Source organism: Leucoraja erinacea, chromosome 1, assembly GCF_028641065.1.
Source record: "Leucoraja erinacea ecotype New England chromosome 1, Leri_hhj_1, whole genome shotgun sequence".
NCBI classification, from domain to species: domain Eukaryota; kingdom Metazoa; phylum Chordata; class Chondrichthyes; order Rajiformes; family Rajidae; genus Leucoraja; species Leucoraja erinaceus.
Window position 1 is genome coordinate 38,321,528 of NC_073377.1, and position 15,219 is coordinate 38,336,746.

A 15,219-nucleotide genomic window follows, 5' to 3' on the forward strand; every position below is an offset into this window, starting at 1 on the left:
TTGTCCAGGCAAGTGTCCAACAGGCAATGTGACTGATTTTTTTCAAGCCAACTATAATGTCAATTTGATTTAGTCACATCCACCTATGTTTGGCTAATATCCCTCGAAACCTTATCTAAGCCCTAGAAAGACAGGAACTTAGCTTAGCTTAGTAGCTTAGCAGGTCAGGCAGCATCTCTGGAAAAAAAGGATGGGTGTTGTTTTCAGTTGGGACCCTTCTTCAGAGAGCTTATCTAAGCTTTCATGGTTTTAGATATCTCCATCAGGTCACCTCTCAACCCCCCATGCTCCAGGGAAGAGAGTGCTATCCAATCAAGGCTCACCTTATAACTCATCCTCCAGTTCTAGTGACATATTTGTGAATCTTTTCCACATCGTTTCCAGCTTAATTACATCCTTCTAATGGCAATGTAACCAGAATGCCCATAATACTCCAAGTGTAGTCTCACCAAGACTTGTACAGTTGCACCTTGTTGTCTCAACTCATGTACTGAGTGCCTGACTGATAAGGACAAGTGCCAAACGTCAAGTTTCCAGTTTCCATTCTAGTCTCTGGAGCAGTACTTGAACCTTCAACCACCTGAACAGCTAAACATCAGAAAAACAACAGTAGATTGTAGGGTCTGAAGCCACACCCATTGCTGCCCAAGGACACACACGACAACAGTTTCTTATGGGCCTGTCCCACTCAGGCGATTTTTCAGCGGACTGCTGTCGACTGTCGCCCGAGAAACCGGGAACTGGAACGGCGACTGTCAGATTGGAACACACACACACACACACACATCACAAAGGCAGGGGCCAGGGCAAGTGGGCAGAGCACTGTCTGAAATTCACAGAGCACTGTCTGAAATTCACAGAGCACTGTCTGAAATTCAATATCACGACTTTCTCTCACTTTCTTTACTTTCTTTATTTCTCTTTCTTTTTAAAGCTTAAAAAATGAAGTGGTACAATAAGATATATTTGGCTTGTACTATTGTAATGTACTTAACTTCTAATAAGTAAAATTATAAAAAAAAACGAAATTCACACGGTGCAAAGCCAAGGTGATACAGACACACACCGCGCTGAACAGAAAGGTTGGCTCTGTAATTATGACGGCTAGCACAGTGTACGGTAAGTCCTTTAAAAGAGGGGGGGGGGAGGGGTGGGGGGAGAAGGGGGGAGAGGGAGTGGAGACAACTTTTAATAAGCCAGCCAACTTTTAATAGGCCAGAGATACATAGCTGTGAAGTTCGGCGGACATTTAACATTACCGGTCGGTTATCCTTGGTTCTGAAAACTACTGCTTGCGTTTTTTTCCCCAATGAGCCAATGAAAATGACCGGTCAGCAAAGGTGATTAACTAAAACTACCTACGGCCACCTCGACTACCCATAACTACATGGTGACCCCACTACAACTGGACCTATGACTACAGGATTATCGATTATCTCCATGGTGATCAGACATTTTTTCAACATGTTGAAAAACCTGCGGCGACCATACTGAGGCCAAGACTTCCAAGAATGTGGGGACTACTCGCGACCATGAAGGAGACTCACCAGACACCACCAGCGAACATGTGGCAACCGTGTGGCGAGTGCAGAGTTTCCTGTGCTGGTCTAAAAAGTCGCCAAAGTGAGACAGGCCCATGAGGATAGCATTCTAAGCACAGGCGTGCTAACTAATCCTGCAGTGACCTTTCTTTCCTTATAAACTCAGGAACAGGAACATTTGGAGACAATCGCCTAACATTCAAATCCATTTAGGTATGTTACAAAACCTACTTTCAGCGGCGCTGCAGTTCTGTCACTGGCTGTGTGCGCAACTTTTGCGCATTTGAGGGGGGGGGGGATTAAAATGCCGTTTTCTCCTCCCTGTCTGAGATATATTTTCTCGGGCTACTACCTAATGCTGAATAATCGTTCTGACTGCCGTTCTCGGAATTTAAAATAAAACGCGGGACAATTTCAGCGCTGGAGTAAAATAAAAAGCGACTTCTAACGCCGTCAACGCAGGCAATGGAACGAATCTCTCGTACGGGACAAAACATAAGGTAAGTCGTCTATTTTGCATATAAACTTGCTTCTTAGGATTACGTTAATCAAAATTTCATCAGCGAAAATGTGATTATGTAAATATACGAACCGGCAGTGTTTTTCCTGCCGATATGTAGTTTAAATTCACCCCAACCTCAACTTTCCAATCGATCGCGTTCCACAAAAACCCACTCACAAGATGACCATTAATGGTCATTAATTTAGGGGAATTAAACACTAAATTCCTTCCATTTGGCCTATAAATTCATGACAATGAGATTTAAAAATCATGTTATATTGTGAATTCTTGTGTGAATGTTATTTGGACACTTAGGCTATTTAAAAATGTTAACCATTTCTTAATGGATAGATGTTTAGATCTAGTAATTTTGAATTTTGTAACTAACTAATTATATGCTTTAATTTCAGGTTATCCAAGTAAGATTGTTACATATTTGTTTCAGAATGCTTCAATCTATAATAACTGAAATTTTCATTCAGTTCTCTTAATTTTTAAGAAAGTTATGGGCTTTTGACTGTCCTCGATCACAGCTTTTGAGTTAAGTCAATGGAAAAGCAATAGGGAACGAGATGCTAATTTCAGAGTATGAATATGCCCACAACCTTTTTTAATACTGAAGATATGAAAGTGAATTAGGTGTCAAATTAAACTTCTTTTTATGCTTTATCTGATGGGATAAATTGCAGACTTGATTTTTAAAATCTCAAAATTTTGTAACATTGCTAATCCATCCACAGGGTAATGAAGCAACCTATGCCTGCTTGCAGCAGAACATAAACAAGCATAAAGAGAAGGTCTGATAAAGCAAGTCACAAACTATGAGGTTTCACCCGGTCATTCCCCCTTCTCCCCTCTCCCCTCTGGCAAGGGGTACAGAAGTGTGAAAACGCACGCCTCCAGATTTAGGGATATTTTCTTCAAAAACGTTTCACTGTGCCTTGGTACATGTGACAAAACACTAAACTAAAACTTTGCCAAGCATTGTACAGTTATATATTTACAGTTTCCCCTGATGTTAACATCAATAGGCAATAGACAATAGACAATAAACTATAGGTGCAGGAGTAGGCCATTCGGTCCTTCGAGCCAGCACCGCCATTCAATGTGATCATGGCTGATCATCCCCAATCAGTACCCTGTCCCTGCCTTCTCCCCATATCCCCTGACCGCTATTTTTAAGAGCCCTATCTAGCTCTCTCTTGAAAGCATCCAGAGAACCCGCCTCCACTGGCCTCTGATGCAGATAATTCCACAGACTCACCACTCTCTGTGAGAAAAAGTGTTTCCTCATCTATCTAAATGATTCAGCGGCGGCACAGCACTGGGATACCAACATGGAGTGGGTGATACCTTACCGTGTCGCCGTGCGGTAAGCTCCTGAGCGCTGTGGCTGGCAACTCCCAACATCGCGGAGCTGTGGCTGCGGGCGTCCGGCCCCAACCGGCGCGGCCTGAGGACTATGAGTGCCCCAGTCTCCAGGGAGGAGGCTGCCGCTCCAGACTTTCCAAGCCGCTGAGGAATGTTTCACCCGACGCCGAAGTTCCATCTTCACGGCAAGAGGGCCCTGAAAATTATCGGACTGGCTGCAAGGCCACAAATGGGCCCCGACCTTGGGTGTTTCACAGAGGAAGAGGACCTAACTTTCTGGTGCCTTTCCCCACAGTGGAAATTTTTGATTCTGCTGTGGGGGGACGTTTGTGTTGAACTCTATAATGTGTTGTGTCCATTTTTTTTTTTCTTAACCTTTTTCTATGGTTTGTATGGAAACTTATTATTTATTTTATGTAAAACACTTTGGTGTCAATGCGAGTTGACTTAAAACGTGCTATATAAATAAAACTTACTTACTTACTTACTTACTAAATGGCTTACTCCTTATTCTTAAACTGTGGCCCCCGGTTCTGGACTCCCCCAACATCGGTAACATGTTGTTCAAGAAGGAACTGCAGATGCTGGAAAATCAAAGGTACACAAAATGCTGGAGAAACTCAGCAGGTGCAGCAGCATCTATGGAGCGAAGGAAATAGGCAACGTTTTGGGTCTGAAGAAGGGTTTCGGCCCGAAACGTTGCCTATTTCCTTCACGCCATAGATGCTGCTGCACCTGCTGAGTTTCTTCAGCATTTTGTGTACCATCGGGAACATGTTTCCTGCCTCTAGCGTGTCCAAACCCTTAACAATCTTATAAGTTTCATAGAGATCTCCTCTCATCCTTCTAAACGCCAGAGTGTACAAACGAGGGACCCGTTAATCCCTACTCTTTGTTTCCTGTCTGCCAACCACTTCTCTATCCATGTCAGCACTCTGCACCCAATACTATGTGCCATAATTTTGCCCACTAATCTCCTATGTGGGACCTTATCAAATGCTCATCAACATCCTGATATCCCCACTGACAAATCTAACAAGATCATTCACATTCATGCTGCAAATTCAGGAGTTGGTCAGAAGCTGGATCACTTTAGCATTTCTTCAGTTCATCCCACAGTCCCCGTCATTCTAGGTCGACTACACTTAAAAATTCCACTGCTAATTGCAAACAGGGTCAGTGGGGGCGCTGCAAATCGGCAGCCCTGCCAGCAGCGTGTTAGTTTTTACTACTTTTTTTGTTTTTTTAGTGTGTTTAAATGTATGTTTTTAATGTGTCTTTGTGTGTCTTGTGTGGGAGGTGGTGTGTGGGGGGGGGTAAGGATGAAACCGTTTTGGTTGCCTCCTCCATGCAGAGACGACTTTTCCCAGTGGCTTAACATCGAGGATTGGTGCGGCCTTTCCCGGAGATGAGCCCGGGGCTTCAGCTGCGGGCGCAGCGTGAACTCTTGTAGAGGAGCGGGCGAGCTCTCGCTGAGGGTCGACGGAGGGGAGCGCTCTGTTCGCTGGCCCGTGGCAGTCTGAAGCCGCGGTCTGCAGAGCTCCAGCTGGCGGCGTCCTGGACCTGGGATCCCTCGTTGGGGACCCGGGAGGAGAAGAAGCTCCGACCGCCGGCCAACTACTGCCGCGGGCGTGGCGGGGACTTACCATCCTGAGCGGAGTCCCTCGCTGGGGACCCCTGGAGAGGACCTCTGACCGCTGGCCCTGCGGTCTGCGGTGCTTCTCGCTGCAGCACGGTGGGGACTTTAGATCTTCCACCGCCGGCATGCGGCCTACACCAACTTGAAGCACTGCGGTCTCCAGTGGGGAGGCACCGATTCGGGACTTACTTGGACTTACCTTGTCTGTACATCTGGGCGCCCGCAGCAGCGGCTGCGGAGGGTTGAGGTCCCGACCACGGGGGAAAATGGAGGAGGACTGACAAAACTTTGTGCCTTCCACCACAGTGCTGAACGGTGGATAGAAACATAGAAACATAGAAATTAGGTGCAGGAGTAGGCCATTCGGCCCTTCGAGCCTGCACCGCCATTCAATATATGATCATGGCTGATCATCCAACTCAGTATCCCGTACCTGCCTTCTCTCCATACCCCCTGATCCCCTTAGCCACAAGGGCCACATCTAACTCCCTCTTAAATATAGCCAATGAACTGGCCTCAACTACCCTCTGTGGCAGAGAGTTCCAGAGATTCACCACTCTCTGCGTGAAAAAAGTTCTTCTCATCTCGGTTTTAAAGGATTTCCCTCTTATCCTTAAGCTGTGGCCCCTTGTCCTGGACTTCCCTAACATCGGGAACAATCTTCCTGCATCTAGCCTGTCCAACCCCTTAAGAATTTTGTAAGTTTCTATAAGATCCCCTCTCAATCTTCTAAATTCTAGAGAGTATAAACCAAGTCTATCCAGTCTTTCTTCATAAGACAGTCCTGACATCCCAGGAATCAGTCTGGTGAACCGTCTCTGCACTCCCTCTATGGCAATAATGTCCTTCCTCAGATTTGGAGACCAAAACTGTACGCAATACTCCAGGTGTGGTCTCACCAAGACCCTGTACAACTGCAGTAGAACTTCCCTGCTCCTATACTCAAATCCTTTTGCAATGAAAGCTAACATACCATTCGCTTTCTTTACTGCCTGCTGCACCTGCATGCCTACCTTCAATGACTGGTGTACCATGACACCCAGGTCTCTGCTGCATCTCCCCCTTTCCCAATCGGCCACCATTTAGATAATGTTTGTGTTAAATTTTTATTGAGTTTTGGTGTGTTCTTTTTTTATTGTACCGCTGCTGGCAAATTCATTTCACTTGCACCTTATGTGCAAGAGACGAATAAAACTGATTGTATTGATTGTATTGTATGGAAATCCAATGTTTTATAATAGCAGCTTGTCTTCTTTGCGTAAATTATGGGCTAGTCAGCAAAGCTGTAAATTACAGAGTTTATTCTCATCCATACAGTTTTCATAAACATCAACACTGAATTCTGGCCAGACTACAATATTTATACAGTATATTTGGCTGAAAACGTGTTTAATCGAGTATAAATCAGTTTTAAACCTCCAATGGGAAAATAGTCAGCATTCTGAGGCTATGGGCAAAATAGTGGTAAAATAATAAAGACAGAAGGATTTGGTCCTAATGCGGGCAAATGGAATTTGTGTAGATGGGCAAAGAGGCCAGCATGGAAATGTGGGCTGAAATGACTATTTCTGCAGATCTTTAAAAAGACCAGCATTTCAGCAACTAAAATGTCTGTTTTGAGGAAAGGTAATATCCTTTATTTTTCACATAAAAATTATTCTTGGACACATTAGACCAGTGTTAAAGAAACTTACAATTCAAAAACCAAGATGGAACTGGTAATTACTCAGAAGTACGTGTTGCTCACAAATAATCGAGGTTGGTATATGTAAAATGATTGCCTTGTATCGAAGCATAATTTTAATTTTCCGGTCAGTTGTAAACTAGGCAATTTTGGAAGAATCCAAATTCACAACTCAGTAATGAGAGCTTAGGTGGTGTGATGAAAGATTGCCAATATGAAACAAATAATTCTGTTTCCCTCTCCACAAATGCTGACTGAGTATTCCCAAAGCATTGGTTGATGTCAGATTTCCAGCAATCACGATATTTTGTTGTTGAATTTGCACTTGATTAGCACGGACAAAATCCCAAACACATCAGAAACATTATCAAAAAATATTATAAATTCTTTAGCATTCCAAAACTTTGATTAATGTATTGGCTGCAAAGGCAGGGAGTTATCAACTCAAGTGTTATTGGTTCTTCTCATCTGCAATCATCCTTATCATTGATAGAGCTACAGCATTTTATGTATGTTCTTATCTTCTGAATGATGTGGAGCTGTGCAATGTAGATTTTGCTCTGCAAGGACTCCACAGAAATAAATACTTTTGAAGGGTAGTCACTATTGTGTGAACATATGGATTAAGAACTAGAGTAGTCAACTCTGTCCCTCAGCTTGCTCTGCCATTCAATAAGATTAAGGTTGATCTGATTGTAACCTCAACATCAGAGTGATCTTTCACCCCCTGATCTATCTATCTCTGCTGGAAAAATATGCTGCTTCCACCACACTTTGCGAAAATGAGTCTCAAGTCTTTAGACCAATCCGAGAAAAATAAATGTTCCATTATCTGTCTTAAATGGACAGCCCTTCATTTTTAAACAAAGAATCCAAGTATTAGATACTCCCCCAAATGAAAACACCCTCCTTGCCTTGTAAAGTCCCAGTCAAATATAATGTTTCTTTCACGTCCTCTTTCAGTCTTTTAAACTCAGGAAATATAATTCAGGGTGGTACAGTGTCACTGCTCATAGAGCTGGTGCCTCACAACCCCAGTGATCCAAGTTCAATTCTGATCTCTGTGCTATTTGTGTGGAAATTATGTGTTTTTCTGTGATCATGTGTGTTTAGTTTAAAAATACAGCACAGAAACAGGCCCTTCAGCCCATCAAGTCCACGCCGACCAGCAATCCCTGCATACTAACACTTACAATTATACCAAGCCAATTAGCCTACAAATCTATATGTCTTTGCAGTGTGGGAAGAACCGGTGATTGCATAGAAAATGCACACAGCTCACGGGGAGAACGAACAAACTCCGTACAGATAAACAACCATAGTCAGGATTGAACCAGGGTCTCTGGCGCTGTGAGGCAGCAACTCTACTCCTGCGCCACCATGCCACCCTTCTGGTGTCTCCCACATCACAAAGATTTGCAGATGTGTAGGTTAATTGGCTTAATTGAAGTTGAAGGAAATTATCCCTGGTATAGTAGAAACTGGATGTATTATAAATGGTAGAAACTGAAAGGGAGCAATTGGTGTGTGGCAGAATAAAAAGGCGGTTAGTGAAGGATTAAATTAAAGGGGGTAATGATCAACTCTTACACATTGCTCTGGAATGAGAGAGCACTGTATAATATATAGAATCACCATTTAAAACAGACAAGGCATTTTTAACCCAATAGACCATAATTCATTGGAATTCATTTACCCCAAAGGGCAGTGGAAGCAGTTGAATAATTTTAAGGCAAAGGTAGATCAACACTTGATAATTGAGCGGGTGATGTTACCTGGAGTGGACAGTTAATATGGAATGAAGGATACAATCTGATTTACCTTGATCATGTTAAATGGTGAAGAAGGCTGATGCAGCTGACTGGTCTGCCTCTGTTCCTAGTTCATATATGCATTGAAATGAATTATTAATGGTAGAAGCACTGACACATGCCTTTGGCACGCCACAGATAGCTGGCAATGCGTTTGGGTCTGATATGCTCTCACAAATAAAACTGTGATAATGACCAAATGGCCTGTTATTTAATGAGGTTGCTTGAGAAATAAATATTAGCCACGGCGTGGCAATAATCAGGTTAGTTGTACGTCTGGCTTTGCTGCTGACATTTAGAAGATTCTTAGCTTTCCTTAACAAAGGTCACAGCAGCTTCTGTCAGTTTAGTTATTCCTCACCCATGAGTTGTGTTGTGACAATGTAGTGGGGCTCGTATACAGATAAAATGAGTTATCCCAAAATTCTTTCAAGATAACCCCAAAGAAGTTAAGCACCATGTGCGTAAATTAGTTGAGCTGTAAAGCATTTAATACAAAGATGATTCAGAGTGTTAACATATGCAGCATTGGTTTTGTTAGTGTTAATGCATCACTACAACATTTTGCATGCATAATGCATTTGAACATGTCAGAGCACTTTGGAGGGAGCAGGACTCGTACAAACCTCTACAGATGCACCATAGAAAGCATACTGTTGGGTTGCATCATAAATTAGTTTGGGAAGAGCTCTGACTTGAAGCAGCTATTCCAGAGAGTTGTAGATGTAGCCCAGCCCATTAGACAGACCAGATGGACTCTCCTCAAGACATTTCCATTAACTTTCCCAAGTTCCCTTGTCTATATGTATTTTTTCATTGTAAAAACAGAGGAGAACTATTCAGTGAAGACCCAGTCTATCTTCGATCACCCCACACATAGATGACTGCTTTGGTTTCTGAGAGGCCCTATTCTTTCTCTAGTTACCCTTTTTGGAATTGGAATTGGAATACTTTAATGCCACATGTGACAAGGCACAAAAAAAGTTACAATTCATCTCACGCCAGGTCCCCCTTTATTCTTCCCGCTCCCCCCTCACGGCGGTTCCCATGTTCCCTTAACGACCACTGTACTGCCAACTGTGAGTCGACCCACGAGGCTCTACTGAACGGCGAGGCTGCACCGCTGCCGCCAAGGCTCCACCACTGCCGCGAAGGCTCTACCACTGCCGCCAAGGCTCCACTATCGCCGCCGAGTCTCCACCAGCCCACGAGGCTCCACCACTGCCATGAGGCTCCACCACCACTGCCGAGTCTCCTCCAATCCGCGAGGCTCCATCAACCCACAAGGCTCCACTGCCAAGGCTCTGCCGCCAAGGCTTCACCGCTGCCACCAAGACTCCACTGGCCCGCGAAACTCCATCCCTTCCGCCGAGGCACTGTTGACCGTGAGACTCCGATGGCCGCAAGGCTCCTCCACCGCTGCGAGGCTCCACCGCCACCATGAGGCTCCACCGCCGCCATGAGGCTCCACTGCTGCCATGAGGCTCCACTGACCCAGGCAGGCTTCACCACCCGGCTTCTCTGCGGCCTCCTGGGAGGTGTCTGCCTTAATTTTTCTATTAATATACATAAAATCCCTATGGATTCTCCTTAATCATATCTGCCAGTGCTATTTCATGCCCTCTTTTTGCCCTTCTGATTTTCTTCTTATATAAGCTCCATAGTCCCCTACATTCCTCCAAGTATACACAATCACAACTGTCTCTACCAGCCCCATGCCTCCTCCTTTTTGCTGACAAACGTCTCAATTCCTCTTGTCATGTCTGGTCCTTTTCTCCTACTATTTGCCTTGCAAGGTGGCAGACAAGGGCATTATCAAATAGATAAACATTCGAGTCATTTGAGGGAAAAAAGATGCAGGAAATATGTTAATTTTCAGAAATGTGCACCATGGCAAAACCTGTACTGCTCTGTTGGTGCAGTGGAGGTAATGACAGGAAAGCGGTAAGTGGAATCAGATGATTAAAAATGTATGGCTGAGAGTTATGGCTGCAGTCAATTTTCAATGCAGATAGGAGCAAGAGATCATAGGGACTTTATGAGCAGAAACTGTGTTGATTATTTTGGACACGGAGGATTAAGCAGATACCAAGGTGATATCTTTGAGGGAATTTGAGAAAGTATGCAGGTTTCTAAGTGGTTAAAATGTACAGAAGGCAAAAGTACAGTGACATATTTAAAATTGAGCTTGGAAAATAATCAAGTTGAAGTTATGACTTGTGAGAGAAGTTAAACAGAAACATAAATGAACACTGCTGATAGGTGGTGTTCTTGATGTACTGGTACAATTCCGGGTTAAACAGCAGTGTCGTTTTGTGTACTAACACTCAAAAGAACAGGGTTAGACTGAAGGAAGAGAGATGCAGACGTCAGCAAACTGCATACAGAATGTTTTTAGTACTGCCAATGTTGTTGAAAGGATATTCAATTCACATAGTCATACAGCATGGGAACGGGCCCTTTGACCCAACTCATCCATGCCTACCAAATTGTTCCATAAAAACTAGTCCCATGTACCTGTATTTGGCACATCCTATCTTTATAACTATAAAACTTTGATCATGGGTGGGAGTGTGGGTGTATCTATTTGTTTGTGTGTGATCACATCTACTCGAAGAAACAACATGCTAACAGATTCAGATTCAACTTTAATTGTCATTGTCAGTGTACAGTACAGAGACAACGAAATGCAACTAGCATCTCCCTGGAAGAGCGACATAGAATATGATTTCAATAAATAAATCTATTTACATGTATACAGACATAGTGTCTTTCCTGTGGGAGGAGTGTCCAGGGTGGGGGGGGGTGGGGTGATTGGCAGTCACCGAGGTACATTGTTGAGTAGTGTGACATCCGCAGGGAAGTAGCTGTTCCTGGACCTGCTGGTCCGGCAACGGAGAGACCTGTAGCGCCTCCCGGATGGTAGGAGGGTAAACAGTCCATGGTTGGGGTGAGAGCAGTCCTTGGCGATGCTGAGCGCCCTTTGCAGACAACCCTTGGTCTTCTTGGAGTTAAGGGCCAGGTTGTTGTCAGCGCACCATGCTGCTAGGAGCTGGACCTCCTCCCTATAGGCCGACTCATCGTTGTTGCTGATGAGGCCAGTCACCATTGTATCATCTGCATACTTGATGATGGTGTTAGTACCATGTACAGGTGTGCAGTCGTAGGTGAAGAGGGAGTAGAGGAGGGGGCTCAGCACACAGCCCTGTGGAACGCCGGTGTTCAGGGTGAGGGTTGAAGAGGTGTGCTTGTCTAACCTCACAGACTGGGGTCTGTTGGTTAGAAAATCCAGTATCCAGTTGCAGAGGGAGGGGTCGATGCCCAGGTTACCGAGTTTGGTGATCAGTTTAGAGGGTATAATGGTGTTGAATGCTGAGCTGTAATCGATGAACAGCATTCTTACGTAAGTGTCTCTGTTGTCGAGGTGGGAGAGGGCGGAGTGAAGTGCCGTTGAGATGGCATCCTCCGTACTCCTATTCTTGCGGTAGGCAAACTGATAGGGATCCAATGTGGGGGGTAGGCAGCCTTTGAGGTGTGCCAGGACCAGCCTCTCGAAGCACTTGGTGATGATGGGGGTAAGTGCAACTGGGTGGAAGTCATTGAGGCTTGCCGCAGTGGAGTGTTTTGGCACCGGCACGATGGAGGTGGTTTTAAGGCACGTGGGGACAACTGCTTGGGCAAGTGACAGGTTGAAGATGTCAGTCCAGACGTCTGTCAGCTGCGCAGCACAGGCCCCGAGGACGCGCCCGGGGATGCCATCAGGGCCAGCAGCTTTACGTGCATTGATCCTGCTCAGTGCCACGTACACGTCGTAGGGGGTGAGTGTGAGGGGTTGGTGATCAGCAGGGAGCACAACCATGGTGGCCATCTCTAGATTGTCCCTGTCGAAGAGGCCATAGAAGTGATTAAGCTCCTCAAGGAAGGAGGCGTCGCCGGATGTGGGGGTGGTGTTGGTGGGTCTATAGTCCGTGATGGCCTGGATGCCTTGCCACATGCGTCGGAGTTGTTGTTGAAGTGCTCCTCAATCCTGAGCTTATGGCAGTGCTTAGCCTTCTTGATGCCCCTCTTAAGGTTAGCCCTGGATGAACTGTAGGCTCGAGCATCGCCTGACCTGAAAGTGGAGATCGCCTGCAGAGCCGGAGAACATTAACGGGAACATTTTTACATATTCCGGTAGAGATTTACCCCCTAGAGTCAAAAATCGGCTTACCTGAAAATGTTGTCCTTTATTTCTTGAGTTATTAATAAAAAATGTTCACAAATCCCATCAAAATTTGAATTAATACGTCTGTTTTTTTCACTGATGATGTGACAATGGATCTGCCTGCCTCCTCCCCTCGTTGTTCAAAAGACGCCCAGTCGATTGAACACCGAAGGTCATCGCTGAAGACTGTGGCATGCGCTGCGAGGGAATAACTAGCAAGTCGGGCCCTGTATTGAGTCCGTCTCGGCTCCCGTCCATCGCTGCCGAAAATGTCTTCTTGAAAATGACATCACCCCCCCCCCCCCGACCACTCCCCCCGTTCTCGGGCCCTGCCTGCTAAAGATCGTAGAGCGGAGCCTGCAGCCTGTATCCTGGACCCAGGAGCGAGGTTCGGTGTACATTGGCTATTGCACGTTAGCCAATTAGAATGCTTAGTAATTATAACTGCGCCTAGTTATAACATCCATAGTGTGAGAACTTAGCCACTGCCTGGCAGTAGCCATACTAATGACCTGATCAATAAAGATGCTTGTGTTGCAACGTGTGAGTTTGAACTCTTTACATGGTGTTAGAAAATCTGTTTACTGCGATTTATTTTGATTATCAGTTTTTATTTGTGAGTGATTTTGATGACATGGCTAACTCTTGTCGAAAGCCTAGCCCATTCGTATTTCATTCCGATATCGCCGAGCAGGACTACTCTCACTATATCCACATCATTCACTGAAACGATCCCGACGATTTGAAAGCATTGTTACTGTTCAATCTAGCGAGTCCGGAAGCCATGATCCATGCCGACTCTTTTGAATTTGCACCAGCTCACCCAGACGCGAATGGTCTGGTAGTGGTGCCGGCTGAAATTATTGACACCCGACGGTTCTGCTGAGGAAGGTTTGAGAATTGTGCGATCTGCCGTCTGACAGGATCCTAGAAACTGAGTCTACCATACTTTCCCTAAACCTGCGCACCCCAGGCAAAGTGACTGATCCTATGGTGACCATGATAATCAATAACAAACCTCTGATTGCCAAAGTCGATATGGCGCCAGAGTAAACGTCATGTCACTCAAAGTGTTCAACAAGATAAGAGCAACTGAGCTCATGAAAAAAGACTCTTCCACCCTACATGCTTACGGAGGGGAAATTCAACACTCTTTGGGTAAAGCTGATCTGAAATGCACCATCAATGAACAAACGAAGAACCTGCTCCTTTACATTGTCCAACCAAGTTCTGAAACCCTGCTTGGCATCAATGCATGTCATGACTTGGGTCTGGTGTATTTTGGGCATGCTGTCTACAAACACTGTCTGACAGAGGAACCAACACAACAGATGCTATCCCCCTTCCTAGCTCGTTGAGGGGACGGGACCCAACGGGTCCCCCTTGGTCTAGCGTCACTCTAAATTTGTCCTATCCAGATATATCTCCAAATGTCGTTCAAATGTTCTTATTATACCTGCCTCAACTACCTCCTTTGGCAGCTCGTTCCATATACCCACTACTCTCTGTGTGAAAAAATTACACCTCAGGTTCCTATTAAATCTTTCCACTCTCACCTTAAACCTATGCCCTGTGGTTTTTGATTCCCCTAACCTGGGAAACAAACTGTGCATTCACACTAACTATTCCCTTCGTTATTTTATACACCTCCAAGTTCAACTTATGGCCTGAATACCTATCTAATGTATGTCAGCTGGGCTTTGTTTATCAACTATAAACCCCAGTATAGGGTCAATAAGGATTTAGGCTCCATCCAAGTGCTCGAGCTGTGAAATTGAATGTTAAGTCTTTATCAGCTACGTCCTGTAACAACAGGCAAGGCAGCAGATAATTTGTCCTATTATAGACACAGTGCATCTTCTTCAGGCAAACTCTAGCTGTTTAAAGCTCCTAGCTCTTTACTATACCAGCTGTTATGCTTCTGCACAAAATGCAGAAGAAAACATGTCTCTGGTAATGAGCTCAAAACAGGCAGAATAGTGGCAGCTAAATGTCGGAAGTAGACTTCAATGTGCATATTCTGTGCTTAGAGCAAGCACCAGAGAATGATGTTCTATTCAGGAACGGTTCTGTGCCTTTTAATGCCTTCCATTACTCTGGTACTTAACCAATACAATCATAGTGGAGCTCTTAAAGTGGATCGCTGTTTGCTCACATAATGATCACTGAACATCAAGTCATCTATTAGCTGTGAAGCACATTAATGCATCATGGCTATTTGGTGCTAATATGAAATTGGCAGAATTGGCTGATTTCTGTGTTTTTTTCCCCCATTCAATTCATACAAGTATTTAACATGCATCTAACTATTTTAGTTGATCAATGGGTGATGTTTGGCATTGGACAAGATACACCAGTATTTAATTGTCATGTGTATTGAAAACAGAACAATGAACCTTCAGCTTTAATCACAAACCCCGACAAGGCATTCCAGGCACTCACCACCCTGCGTGTAAAAAAGTTGCCC

The 15,219-nt window shown here is 44.7% G+C and overlaps 1 protein-coding gene across 2 annotated transcripts in view; it reads right to left on the reverse strand.

The window, feature by feature from the left end:
* Positions 1-15,219, reverse strand: part of npr2 (natriuretic peptide receptor 2) — a 162,058-nt gene that overhangs the window by 134,493 nt on the left and 12,346 nt on the right. The gene's annotated exons all lie outside the window — the stretch shown is intronic.